Genomic DNA, 13,249 nt, shown 5'->3' on the forward strand with positions numbered 1-13,249 from the left:
ACAAACAACAACAACACAAAAACCTTAATGTATGACAAAGTTGGCATTGCTGGCCAGTGAGGAAGGAGATGTTCAATAATTATGCTGGTTATCCATATGGAAAATAAGGTCCGACAACATCAAGTGTTGGCAAGGCTGTGAACCGTTAGAAAGCTTGTATGCTACAGGGGGCATATGGACTGGTACAACCACTTGAGGAAACAATTTGTCATTGCCCAGCAAAGTTGCAAGTGTACATTTCTGGTGGCCCAGGGATTTTCCCCTGGATATACCCACTAGTGAAACTTGTGCTGGGCATCAGGACTCTGGTAACAGCCCAAAAAGTGGAAACAATTCCCCCATCCACCAAGCAGATGATACAGAGATCAGCTGTAGTTTAATCCCACAACAGAACAGAATGCTTGCGGGAAAAATGGATTATAGCTCTTAGTCTGGTGAATACCACATTCAGTGGAAAGGCAGGTTATAGAATAATACAGACAGTATGATTCCATTATATAAAATTCAAAACAGGCAAAACTAAACAATATATTGTTTGGGGATGCAAAGGTGGTGAAACTATAAAGAAACACACGAGTGGTAAATGTAAAATTCGAGAGGGTGGTCACCTCTGAAGTGGGGGTGGGGGACACGGGGCGAAGAGAAGGGTCACTCAAGGTCCTTCAAAGGGAACGTTACCTTTCTTCTAAGCTGGTGGTGAGTACACAGAAGTTCGCTGTATTGTTTTTTACACTTACACATATTTTGTAAATGTCCTTTTGTGTCTACTCAGTGTCTACTAGACCATTTTAAAAGGTGAGAGTTCTGCTGAATTCCATATGGAGAGGCACCGTAATTCTTTCGTGTCTAAGAAACCTCAAAAGTCTTCATTAGGCCCTGGTGACCCCTCCAGGTAACAGATGAGGGGAGAAATTGGGTCCCAGGACTGGCTCTGACCCCTGCCATCTCTGGTCACAACAGCTGGTACTCACTCATAGGGCTGTGCCTGTGGCTAAAATGTCAAAGTACCTCTGCACCCATTGGTAAACTGCAGCTGCCCCTGAACCAGTCTCTCCTTTGGGACCCCCCCTCAGCCCCTGCTCCTCCTGATCCAGAACTAGCGGCTCATTCTGGGCACAGCAGTGGCCCTTGGAGAACCTGCACCAGCCCCTCAGCAGCCTCTGTACCTGGGCTATCGTGGTGTTAAGTGCTGGAAAATTCACACTGCGCCCTTGGGGTCCCAGCACCCACACTTTGGGAGGAGAGAAGACTTCAGGTGACGTCCACCCACCGGCTCTGTGTGCAGCCCTGTCCACCCACAGCCAGTTTGCCTCATGGCTAGGTCACCTCCAAGCCTGAATTTGGAATTCAAATGAAGGAGTTTATTTTTACCTTTTATTCAACAGCGGCTGTAGCTTAATCAGTTCTCTAATGATCAATTGTTCTGATTTAAAGAAATCAAGCACTTTGAAACCAATTCACTGAAGGCCCTTCTGTCTCCGCGAAAGGATTGCTTGTCAGTTGGGTTAGGCGCTGCTTCCTCTCCTGGGGCTTTTTCTTCACCTTTCTTCTAAAGTAGATGGTCTGGCTGCCGAAGCCTTTCACACAGGGTTGCCCATTTGCCCTTGGGCTAGTGTTGCCCCCTCTGGCTTCAGGCCATTGCTCCCTGTGCCTGCAGCTGTCGTGCCTGGCTCTGTGAGGGAAGAGAGCGGCGAGGCGGTGTGGCCCTGCACTTGGCTGCACTGTGTGTTTAACTATGTCTAATGCACAAAGAAAAACTGCATCAGGACACACAAAATCAGTCCAAAATATGTGTTTTTTTTTTTTTTTCCTTAGACGAAGTCTCGCTCTGTCACCCAGGCTGGAGTGCAGTGGCACGATCTCAGCTCACTGCAACCTCCACCTCCCGGGTTCAATCAATTCTCCTGCCTCAGCCTCCTGAGTAGCTAGGATTACAGGCATGCCCAACCGCACCCGGCTAGTTTTTTTGTATTTTTGGTAGAGATGGGGTTTCACTATGTTGGCCAGGCTGCTCTCGAACTCCTGACCTCGTGATCACCCCGCCTTGGCCTCCCAGAGTGCTGGGATTACAGGTGTGAGCCACTGCGCCCGGCCAAAGTATCTTAATAAGGCATGCTTATTTCTAGGAAAAAACAATCTTAGGAAAAGGTCTTTATCCAAAAGGACAAGAATTCTCTTGGTTTCCTCAGCTCAGGGGAGAGGCCTGAGTAGAGAAAACAGAAAGGACAAGGGCAAGATGTCCCAAAGGGGTAAGTGCCCTCCTGGCTCGTCTTGGGCTCTTGACCCGGGTGAGAATCACTTCCTCAGGAGACCAGCCTCACTCACTCCCACAGAAGCCCGGTGCGGAAACAGGCTGCCCTTAGGGGAATGCTTTGTTTTTAAACCATAAAATGCCAAAATGTTGGGAGAAAATAAGGCCCTGCCAGTGCTGTGGACACAGCCCGCAGTCCCCGGAGGCTGTGGGGAGAGCTGGGTATGTCCCCCTGGGGATGGGGGGCATGCCGTATTCCTGAGCAGGCACCTGCCTGTCTGCCCGCTGAGGTTTCTGAAGGCAGGACATTTGCTGAACCTGGCAGGACTGAAGGCACTCTTACCCTAGCTGCCTTCTGCCCCGGGGGCACAAGGTGTGGGAGCCAGAGGTCTGAGGGGGTCCCGTAGACACTGGTGGGGCCCAGAGAGGACAGGGCTTCCCAATCCCAAAGGGTCTTTAGCCTTAGCAAGGAGGGGGCTGAGTCCGCCCTCGGAAAAGGGTGACCCCATTGGCAGGCATCAAAAAGTCCAGGCAAAGATGGGGCCCCTCTCACCCCCTCACCTTGGCACAAGTTCTGCCTGCCTCGGCCTGGGGGGGCGGAGGGTGGGAAGGGAGGGAAGGGAGGTCAGGCCACCTCCTCTCCATTCCAGTCCATTCCAGCCCCAAGGATGGGGAGGGGAGGCCCATGGGATGTGAGTCTGGGCTGAATTTTAATAACTGAAAAGGACCAGAAAAGTTAATGATCGGGGTGGGGGAGGTGCCAGAACACAGTGACTGGCGTAAACAAGCCCTGTCATGAGTTCCACCAACAGGAATGGTCTGGAATGGCCGGCACAGCCCCAGGAAGTGCTGGAGGGGCTGCAGGCCCAGGTGTGATTACCCCACTAGGCTGTGTTGCCCAAGCTGGGGTCAGGCCTCCAGGGCGCCTCCTCACCCTGTCCCCTCCAAATGGGGCAGAGCAGGGAGCAGCTGAGCAAGGACAGGCATTTGAGGACAAGTGGGCAGCACAGACATTTCCCACTCACTGAGGCTAGGAGGTTGGGCGGGGAGCACCCTGGGGTGAACAGAAAGCACTGGGCTGTGAGGGAGTCCTTGAGCAGACTGGGTCCAACAGGAAGCCTGCAGCCGTGGAACCCTGAGCTCAGCCCTGCTAGTGATTTTCTAGGCTCTGTTGTGCTGTGCCAGCTCCGAACCTGCCAGGAAGCCACCCCTTGCTCTTCTCTGGCCAGAAGAGAAGAAGGCTCTCCAGTCCTGATGGCCTAGGTCCAGCGCCCAGGCCAAGGCGTCCCTGCAGACAGGTGCTAACGCTAGCATTTGTCCATCTGGCCCACGTAGCCGCCCTTCGATGTCTTTAGATCCGTGGCCTTTTCTCCGTGGCGGGCGGGTCTCCGGGGCAGTCTGTCCCCGTCCTCGCGTGGCGGCCTGCTGCACACCAGCGGCAGCAGCATCCCGTCGCGGCAAATGGCTGCCGCGCAACAGGCTGCCTGGTGGCTGAGCGGAAACCATGGCAACGGGAAGCAGGGAGGATATTCCCGTCACCCTCTGGAAAGGGCAGCCTATTTCTGGGACCCGAGCCCAGTTCTTCACTAGTTGTGTATTTTGCTGTGAATTTCGATGCCGGAGACACGGCGTGGAGGGTGCGGGGCTGAGGTGGGGAGGGGCAGTAACCGCCCCCAGCCGCAACCCCGGGCCCGGAGGAGGAGACCCAGTTCCGGGCTCAGCCCCACCGGATCAGACCCCTCTCCAGCCACACCAGGGGAGGGCGGGCGCTTTGGGGGGCACTGGGGCAGGGCCTGCTTCCCAGTCCCCAACAGAGGGGACCTTTTGGAACCCCTTGGCGGGGACTGCCTGGGGCTCCCAGCAGCAGGGGGATGGGGTGGGGTGGCGAGCCTAGCTCGCGGGACTCAGCGTCAAGCGAGGCCCCGCCGTGCGTGCACACGGGCTCGCGCACCTCCCCGCACGCGCACGCTGGAGCAGGGTGGCTTTTGATGTAGACGGCTCTGCCCCCTAGTGGCAGCTGCGATCAGCATGCGGGGCTCCTTCCAGGGAGGGCTTTGGAGAGGAAGGAGAAAGGGTCCAGGAAGAGAATCGCAGGCTGAGCTTGGGGTGGAAGATCCCAGGAGGGGCTCGCGGCGGCCCGCTGCCCCGGCAGCTCCTTTTCACCCGCCACCCTCGTCCTGGGTGACCTCAGTCCCTCTTGTGGCTGTCCAGACCTTTCCCTTAGGGGACAATCCCCAGGAAGACACAGGCCCCTCAAACTCCACGTGTCACAATGGAGCGCGTCTTCTTCCCACACCCGTCCCTCATCTCGGAGACTGGCACCTTCACCCACCCGGTTGGCCCAAACTTGGGAAAGCTCCTTGATATCTCCTCTTCCTCCTCCCCAACATCCACCTCCTCACTGATCCTGGGGATTCTCCATCCCAAATAGCTTTGAAATAATCAACTTCTGGTAGGCAGAATTTCGGCCCCCATGACCTTCATTCCCGTGTCACGCCCGTGAGTATGTTACATTACATGGCCAAAGGGACTTTGCAGATGTGATTCGGGCTACTCATCAGTTGACCTTAACATAGGGAGATGAGCTCATACAAGCAGAGCTTCACTGGCCGAGGCCAGAAGCCGAAGTCAGAAAGATGCAGAGATGATGGAAAGAGCTCTTGGCATCATTGATGGCCGGAAGGTGAAAGGAGGGCCTAGCTCCAGGAACTGAATTCTGCCAACCCTGAATGAGCCCAGTTCATCTGACACCTTTTGTTGTTGGCTTGTTTTTATTTTGAGTTATGATAGATTCACAGGAAGTTCTAAAGACAGTGCAGGGAGGTCCCACGTACCCTTCACCCTGTTTCCCAATTTAAAGTATACACACCAGGCATGGTGCCTCATGCCTGTAATCCCAGCACTTTGAGAGGCCAAGTGATGGGTGGATCACTTGAGTCCAGGAGTTCGAGACCAGCCTGGACAACATGGCAAACTCTGCCTTTACAAAAAATTTTAAAGTGTACAATGCAGTACTTTAAAAAATATTCATAGAGTTAAGTAACCATTACCACGATCTCATTCCAGAACGTTTTTATCACCCCCACCAGGAACCCTGTATCACCTAAGCACTAACTCCTCATTCTCCTCTCCCCCTAAGTCCTGGCAACCATTTGTCTTCCTTTCTATGGATTTGCCTGTTCCAATCTGGCATAGAAATGGACTCATATAATTTTGTGTGCCTTTTGTGTCTGGCTTCTTTGGCTTGGCATAATGTTTCCAAGGTTCACCAACACTGCAGCATGGACCAGTGTTTCATTGCTTTTGGGGGCTGAATAATGTTCATTGCCTGGATATGCCACATTTTGTTTATTCATCTATTGATGGACATTTGAGTTGTTTCTGCTTTTTGGCTATTATGAATAAATCTGCTATGAACATTCGTGCAAATTATCTGGTGTGGGCATATGCTTTCACTTCTCTTGGCTGTACAGCTAGGAGTGGAATTGCTAGGTCACATGGTTACTCTATGTTTAACCTTTGGAGGAACTGCCAGACTAGTTTCCCAAATGGCTATAACCATTGAACATCTTACTAGCAATGTATGAGGGTTCTGATTTCTTCATATCCTCTCCAAACAGACACTTGTTATTTTCCATTTTAATTTTATTAGTCATCCTAACAGGTGTGAATTGTATCTTATTTGAGGGTTTTTTTTTTTTTTTTTCTTGTTTGAGACAGACTCTCACTCTGTCGCCCGGCTGGAGTGCAGTGGCACGATCTCAGCTCACTGCAACCTCTGCCTCCTGGGTTCAAGCGATTCTCCTGCTTCAGCCTCCTGAATAGCTAGGATTACAGGCACCTACCACCATGTCCGGCTAATTTTTGTATTTTTAGGAGACATGGGGTTTCACCATGTTGGTCAGGCTGGTGTCGAATGCCTGACCTAAGGTGATCCACCTGCCTCAGCCTCCCAAAGTGCTGGGATTATAGGCATGAGCCACTGCACCTGGCCTCATTCTAGTTTTGATTTGCGTTTTCTAGTGATCTGCATCACTAATGACTAGTGATGTTGACCATTTTTTCATGTGCTCATGGCACATTATACATAGTCTTCTGAGAAATGTCCGTTTAGATCATTTGCCCAATTTTTTTTTTCTTTTCAAGCAAATGAATACTTTGATTAATATGGTAAGTTTTAAAAAAATGGTAGGGTTTTGACCCCAAATATTTATCAGGTCTGCTACTCAAATGAACTTATAGCTGGACAATGTATGAACCTTGAAGATGCCTCTTCCACTCCAGTTTAGGGTCCAACGCACAATTCCACACTCTTATCCCCCAGCTCCTCAAGGGTCTTTGCAGATCTCTTTCATTTTATGCTAAGTCCCTGAAATGCATCAGGGTACTACATCAACTTGTACAGAATATCAAGATCTCATCCTCTATTTTAGGTTCCATGTCAGATAAAGCTGAATTAGGTTGTCCAAACAAACTCACCAGACAGGTTAGATCAGATAGTGTACCACATAAAATTAAATTTTGAACAAAATATATCTCTCCTCCTTTGGTCTCACACAGAAATTAAAGTCCTCAAATACAGATAATACTCTCCATTCTCCAGCTCTTCTCCAGATTCATGGGTCCAAGCCAGGTCGCCCATCCACATTCCCAGTTGAAGTCTGGTCCTTCTTCTAGTAGTGCTGTATGGAGTCATCTTCTAGAATTATTGCGGCTCCTTCAGCCCCTCCAGAGCTGGAGAACTCCAACGTGAGGCTCATGTGTCACACACAGACCCAAAGTTCCATGGAGCTATCAGATCACACAAGAAAGAGCCAAACCTCAAACATCTAGAAATAACAACCAAAGCCCAGGAACAAATGTGACTGCTGCAAGAGTGTGGTCTAGGTCCTCATTCCTGTATGAGAGAGCATTTTCCAAACAAACTTACTTCCCCAGACAAAAACGCTAACAATCAAAACTCACATTGAGTTCATCAACCACAGGACCATAGCAGAGAACTGAGTGTGAGTGAGGACAGAGCGTGGACAGACGAAAACAGAGAAAACCAAAGGCTCTCTGGTTTCAGCTTCTCCTGGGTGTCAGCCAGTCGCCACCAGATGACCAGAATCCATTGGCTGTAAACCACCGACCGTGCTCTCAACTCGTTCGTCGCTATCCTCCGGGCCAGCTCCACCAGCATCTCTGCCATCTTCACCATTTCCTTGGCCTTCTCCTCGGCCTTCTGGCACCTCTTGGCCACCCTGCCCTCCATTGCGTTGCCCGGGTTGTTGAGGTGGTTGAGGATGCTCCTCTGAAGCTTCCACCTGGGTTTTGATCTGGATGAGCATATTGCCCATCTTCCACAGCATGCTCTGCTTCCACAGGTACGCTGGCCAGTGCTTGTCAGCGACGCGATGTCCTTTCGCATCTCATGGATGACCGGGAGCAGAAACTGCTCAAAATCCTCCTCCACCTCCAGCACCTCCAATTCCTCGGTTCTGACAGCTCGACGACGGTCCAGGGGCCGCATCTCTTCCTGCTGCCTCAGAACCGCAGTAGCAACGTGAGCAGAGCAGCGTGTGAACAAAATCCCTTTACCTAATTTTAATCGGGTTATTTCTTTTTGTTATTGAGTTGCATTGGTTCTGTATATGATCTAGATACAAGTTAATTATCAGCTACTATGTAATTTGCAAATGGGTTCTGTTATTTTGTGGGTTGTCTTTTCACTTTCTTGATGGTGCCTTTGAAGCACAATAGTTTTTCATTTTCCAATTTATTTTTTGCTTTGCTTGTTTGATACTTTGGACATCCTTTCTAAGAAACCATTGCCTAAGCCAAGGTCATCAAGATTTACTCTTGCGTTTTCTTCCAAGAGTTTTATAGTTTTTAGCTCTTACATTTAGATTTATGATCCATTTTGAGTTAATTTTTGTATATGGACTGAGCTAGGGGTCCAAGTTCATTCTTGGCTTGTGGATGTCTAATTGTCCCAACACTTTTTGCTAAACAGACTATTCTCTCTGCCATTGATGATGGTCTTGGCACCCTTGGCAAAAATCAGTTGACCATAGATGCAAGGGTTTATTTCTGAATTCTTAATTCTGTTCAATTGATCTATAAGTATCTTTGTGCTAGTACCACACAGACTTGAGTCCTGTAGCTTTGTGGTAAGTTTTGAAATTAGGAAATGTGAGTCTTGGAAAATTAGGAAAAATAACTTCATTCTTTTTCAAGATTGTTTTGACTATTCTGAGTTTCTTGCATTTTCACACACATTTTAGGGTCAGCTTGTCAATTTCTGCACAAAAGTCAGCTAGGATTTTCTCTTTCTTTCTTTCTTTCTTTCTTTCTTTCTTTCTTAATTTAAGCCAGCTGGGATTTTGATAAGGATTCCATTGAACTTGTAGATCAATTTAGAGAGTATTGTCATCTTGGTTGCCGGCAAAGCTCGAGTCCTGTCGTCTTGCTCTCCCCCATGGACAGCATGAGCTTCACCACTTGCTCCACCTTCTCCACTAACTACCAGTCCTTGGGCTCTGTCCAGGTGCCTAGCTATGGTGCCTGACTAGTCAGCAGTGTGGCTAGCATCTATGCAGGTGCTGGGGCCTCTGGTTCCCGATCTCCGTGTCCTGCTCCACCAGCTTCCAGGGCGGCATGGGGTCTGGGGCCTGGCCACGGGGATGGCCAGGGGTCGACAGGAATGGGAGGCATCCAGAACAAGAAGGATACCATGCAAAGTCTGAACGACCGCCTGGCCTCCTACCTGGGCAGAGTGAGGAGACTGGAGACTGAGAACCAGAAGCTGGAGAGCAAAATCCGGAAGCACCTGGAGAAGAAGGGACCCCAGGACAGAGGCTGGAGCCATTACTTCAAGACCATGGAGGACCTGAGGGCTCAGATCTCTGCGAATACTGTGGACAATACCCGTGTTGTTCTGCAGATCGACAGTGCCCGTCTTGCTGCTGATGACTTTACAGTCAAGTAGGAGACAGAGCTGGCCATGCGCCAGTCTGTGGAGAACGACATCCATGGCTTTGCAAGGTCATTGATGACACCAATGTCACTTGGCTGCAGCTGGAGACAGAGATCGAGGCCCTCAAGGAGGAGCTGCTTTTCATGAAGAAGAATCACGAAGAGGAAGTAAAAGGCCTACAAACCCAGATTGCCACTCTGAGTTGACCGTGGAGATAGATCCCCAAATCTCAGGACCTTGCCAAGATCATGGCAGACATCTGGGCCCAATATGACAAGCTGGCTTGGAAGAAACAAGAGGAACTGGACAAGTACTGGTCCCAGCAGATTGAGGACACCACCAGAGTGGTCACCATGCAGTGACAGAGTGAGACTCCATTTCAAAAACAAACAAACAAACCCTCTGAACTCAGTGAATGGAAACTTTTGGAAAAAGGGTCTGGGCAGATGTGATTAAGTTAAGGATCTTGAGATGAGATCATCTGGATTAGGGCCCTAAATCCAATGACAGGTGTCCTTATAAGAGAAAAGAAGTCACAAACACAGATGAGAAGGCCACGTGGATTCACAGAGAATAGAGTGGTGTCATCACAAGCCAAGGGACACCCAGATTCCCCAAGGAACTGGGAGAGGCAAGGAGGAGCCTCCCCCAGAGCCTCCAGAGGAGGGAACAGGGTCCTGCAGACACCAGGATCTTAGGCTTCTGGCCTCCAGAGCTGCAAGAGAGCGCATTTCTGTTGTGTTACTTTGTTACGGCAGCCACAGGAAATGAGGTGGTGGTGGGGGGACCGTGAATGGGAAACAAATACATCTTCACTTTCATGCTTTTGTACAAATACCCCCTAGGAAAATAACACATTTAGGGCCCCATTAATGCATGACAATTGAGTAACTCATAGACAGGCCTCCCTCCTCTCTCCCTGATACCTTGATGTTTACCCCTCCCGCCCTTCCTCAGCCACTTGCTCCTGATCCCCAGATCCTGTCAGCGTGTTGTCATGGATAGAGTGGACCTGGGTGACATGCGAGGGAGAGCGAGATCAAGGTCCCTGGAGACAGACTGTGGCATGGAGCCGGAGAGCTGAAGTGTCCTAGGGGAGGATAGTAAAAGCATAATGTTGCTCTTTGGGGCAGGCGGAAACTTCTAGAGTTCTCTGTGTATGAGAATGGAACTGCAAATCATTTGCCAGTGACTTTCCTGCTTTGCTCCAGCGAGAGGGTCACAGTGGGACCAGTGGCTGTGAGTGGAGTACCCATGGGGTTGCGGGACAGGAGCTTCCACAAGGTGCCTCCTGCTGCAGGAGCCTTCACTCACCTGAGCCAGGGAGCCAGCTGTTCATCACAGGAGGGGCTCAGGGGCTGCGTAGGAGACAGATCTCAGGCCGAGGTCTTTCCATCAGCTCCCACACTGGCTGCTGTGCGCCCACAGCCAGGATCCTCCATCTCCAACCATCGTAGTGGGGTCTTGTTTCAGAGGTGACTTTGCTGACCTTGTTGCAGGACTCTGAGGGTACACCCCGCTCTGGTCCCCTCCCGCACCACCTCCTTGCTATCAGGAGTCATCCCTGGGCCATCAGGAGTCCCGGGACAGCCCGGCCACCCACCCTCGCTGTGGCTGTCCTGCTGACACCCTGGGTTTCTCAGGTCCTTGCATTCACTTGGCCCTTCTGAGAGCTTCCTGGCTCCGTAACGTTGCCTACTTCTTCCAGCTGCTCTGCCCTCCGACTTTCTTTGCTGGCCAGTCTCCCAGCTCTTCCGTGTGAAACCCTTCTCCCCATAAGATTTTGTCCTCAGTGGCACGATTGCATGTGGTAGTTTTAAAAAATAATGGATTTACTCAGATATAATTCACGTACCATAAAATTCACCCATTTAAAGCATACAATTCAATGGCCTTTTAATGTATTCACAGAGGTGTGCCACTATCACCACTATCTAATTCCAGAACATCCTTGCCACCCCTGTCTCCATCAGCAGTCACTCCCTGTGATCCCTCCCTGGCCCTGGCACCCACTCATCTGGTTTTAGTCTCCCGCACATCTATTGCTGGGGTAGATTTTCCAGCCCTCACGCCTGACTGGCAGCACTTCTCCCTAGGTCCAACTTGGTCACACCCAAGATCCCGTGCGTGCTTAGAGCTTGCTCAATTACTCTATTGAGCTCCTGGTTACTCGAGTCTCTGAAAAAGAAAATAATACCAGGCAGTAGATTCACCAAAAAGTTATAATCTGACTAGGCTTTGTGGCTCACACCTGTAATCCCAGCACTTTGGGAGGCCGAGGTAGCCAAATCACCTGAGGTCAGGAGTTCGAGACCAGCCTGGCCAACACGGTGAAACCTCGTCTCTGCTAAAAATACAAAAAATTAGCTGGGTGTGCTGGCGCACGTGGCCTGTAATGCCAGCTTCTCAGAAGGCTGAGGCAGGAGTATCACTTGAACCCGGGAGGTGGAGGTTGCAGTGAGCCAAGATCATGCTACTGCACTCCAGCTTGGGTGGCAGAGCGAGATTCTGTCTCAATCAATCAATAAATAAAAAGATGAAGGGTGGGTAGGCAGTGGGGAGCAGGGAGGGAGAACAGAGATGGAGGCTGTGGATCTTGCTGATGGTGAGAGGGAGCTGGCTCGGAAGGCACAGTGGATAGGTGACTATGGCAGGAGGTTCCCAGCCAGTGAGGAGTTTCTAAAGACAAGTGGCAGGCCTGGACTTTGATGAGGCTGCCAGGATGAAGACCTGGGCAGGTTAGGTGCTTTGGAAATTGCCTCTGCTTTTTGAAGACCACCCAGGCTTTCCCGTGGCCCTGCCTGTGCACAGCCTCTCTTCTGGACCCCAAATGCCTCTTCCCTCTTTCTCTGCCTCATCCTTTGATCTTCGGACCGAGTCCTATTCCTTGAAACGAGTCACTTACTCTTTTCCATAATAGTGCTATTGTGAGGGAAAGGCTGTGAGTTAATCAATGTATGGGCATTGTGAGGATTAGCTAAGGAAGCACTGGCAAATATGACAGAATCGTGTTTCTGATGGTGACTGGCAACCCCAGGGCCAAGTCTGGGGTTGAGAACCAGGCTTCAGCCCTCAAGGAACTCACCATCTGAGCCAGGGGAGATGAGACGGGGTATGCCACATTTGGGACAATGGGGACAGGCTTGCCAGTGGGAGAGGAGGTGCTGCCTAAAGGTTTGCTGGCTCCAGTTGGTGGCTAGTGAATTATTCATTTATCAACCACTGCGCCGAGGTGACCCAGGGCTTTAAACTTCACGTGTTTATTGAGTCATTCCCTCGGCTCACATTCCCAGGCACCTTTTACTAGCTGAGCTGGGACTTTCTCAGCACATAAGGCCAGAGCAGAAGAAGGAGTTCGAGCTGCGCCTAGAGGATGGGCGGGCCACCAGGGGCCAGAGGGAAGCACTGTATGACTTGGGGTGGTCGCATATGTGCACGTGTGCATGTGTGTATGTGGGGGGAATGTGTGATGCATGTGCATGGGGGTGTGTGTGTAGTGTGCACAGATGTGGTGGTAGGGGGAAGCTGAGAGGCAGCAGCCTGATTCTCCAAGGCCCATAGCTGCTTTAGGGAACATGGGCTTGAGCCTTCTAGATCTAGCTGTGGCTGGTCCAGCCCAGGGCACTGTCTGGAGGAACACAGGACCTGGCCTCCACCAGCGGCGCTGAGGGGAGGTGGGCCCTCTGGGCATTGCCAGGTCTCAGCCTTGGGCTGGGGAGAGGGTGGGGCTGCTCACAGCTTGGGGACAGACACAGTGCTCAAGGTGTGGCAGGTGTCAGCAGCACAGGGAGCTGGGGACCCTGAGTCAGTTCACACACGCACACATATGCACACACACGTGCACACCTGTGCACATACAGACAAAAGCAAGCTGGGTGATGGAAGTGGAGCAGTAATTCCTTCACCAGGCAGAAAATGTGCAGAGACGTTCAGCTGGGAGGCCATAACCTTTAGGGGACCTGCCAAAGGTCTCTGCCATGAGGCAAAGTGGTGAGATCTGAGGCCGGGCAGTTGACAGGATGACTCTGCAAGGACCAGAA

At 50.9% G+C, this 13,249-nt stretch overlaps 2 pseudogenes; one reads left to right on the forward strand and one right to left on the reverse strand.

The window, feature by feature from the left end:
* Positions 1-3,558: 3,558 nt before the first annotated feature.
* On the reverse strand, positions 3,559-7,763 carry LOC117078475 (annotated as a pseudogene).
* A 1,203-nt stretch (positions 7,764-8,966) lies between these two features.
* LOC117078476 lies at positions 8,967-9,415 on the forward strand (annotated as a pseudogene).
* Positions 9,416-13,249: the final 3,834 nt, after the last annotated feature.

Source organism: Trachypithecus francoisi, unplaced genomic scaffold, assembly GCF_009764315.1.
Source record: "Trachypithecus francoisi isolate TF-2019V2 unplaced genomic scaffold, Tfra_2.0 Lachesis_group6, whole genome shotgun sequence".
NCBI lineage: Eukaryota > Metazoa > Chordata > Mammalia > Primates > Cercopithecidae > Trachypithecus > Trachypithecus francoisi.